The sequence below is a fragment of the Equus quagga genome, chromosome 21 (assembly GCF_021613505.1).
Source record: "Equus quagga isolate Etosha38 chromosome 21, UCLA_HA_Equagga_1.0, whole genome shotgun sequence".
Classification (NCBI taxonomy): Eukaryota; Metazoa; Chordata; class Mammalia; order Perissodactyla; family Equidae; genus Equus; species Equus quagga.
The window spans coordinates 24,529,769-24,531,120 of NC_060287.1; positions in this window are offsets into that span (position 1 = coordinate 24,529,769).

Consider the following 1,352-nt stretch of genomic DNA (forward strand, 5'->3'; position numbering starts at 1 on the left):
CACTAAACTCATATTTAACTGCCTACGGGACTCCTCTACTGTACTTGGCTGTCGAGTCAACATCTCAAGGTTATCCTCTACAAATTCAAACTCCAAATGTTTCCTCTCAAACTTGCACTTCCTACAATATTCCCCTGATCACACTCTACTCTCCAGGTTACTCAGGTAATCTTTCTGCCCCACTTCTGTTAGAACTTGCACTTTGACTTTTTGCTCATGGCTCTTTTCATATCACCTAAAATAATACTTGAAATGTTGAAGATGTTCAATAAATAATTGTTGAATGAAATATGAATAAATGAAAATAGGAGAAGAGAAATAAATTTGGCTTTGGACAATTTGATTGGATTATCCTGTGAAATGAAAATTTTTATAGGCAATTCAATGTTAAAGTCAGTGATGCAGATAATAGCTCAAACAACTACCATGGAAAAAGTTGTTTAGGCAAAGTGTGAAAATTGAGGAGAGGAAAAAAATCTAAGCACAAAATTCTATGGAAGGACAACTTTCAAGCATTGGGGAGAGGTAGCAGTGTCTGGAAAAAGAGAAGAGCAGAAATGATTAGCAATACAAAATGAAAATGTGTCACTAAAGTCAAAGAAACTAAGAAAGGGATTGCAAAAGAGTCAATGTTGTTAAATGCCCAAGGGGCCAAGTTAGATAAGAACTTGGATTGGCAAAAAGGGGGTTCTTGGAGAAATAATTAAGGCAGGTTTAGAAGAATTATTCGGATGGAAGCCAAATTACAACACATGCAGGATTCAATGGGAAGAAAGGAGGTGGGAACCATGAGCACAGATTGTAGATTTGTTACTCTTGGCTGTTGCAGGAAGAAGAGGTACAGAGAGGTGGCTACACGTGGTACACAGAGAAGGGATTACTGTTTTTGCTATTAAGATGAGAGGAAAAGTCTATATATACCAAAAAAAAGGAGTCAATAAAAAGGGAGTATTTGAATATATATGGGATGAAGTCCTGGAAGAGAGAAGGTATCTACAATTGTAGGATTGATAGCGACAAAATATTTATTGTATTAAAATTGAGCAAGTGTACTCTCATTAGTCTTTTCTATGGAATCCTTAGTGCTGAGTATTATTAAAGAGTAAGTCATTCCCTTAAAGGACCCCCTTGAAACTGAAGGGTTTAATAAAGTGATGTGAAAGAAAAAGTATAAACTATAATAAATATATTCCTTTATAATGAAAGATAACTAGCAGAAGAAAAGCAGGTTTTATTTTTGTTGTTGTTGTTGCCTGAACCTTCTCTGCCTGTGGGAAAACTAAAAGGGGAACTAAAATCTTATCAAAAGTCTTGTACAGTGTAATGATCCATTCTTGGTAAGAGCTCTCCTC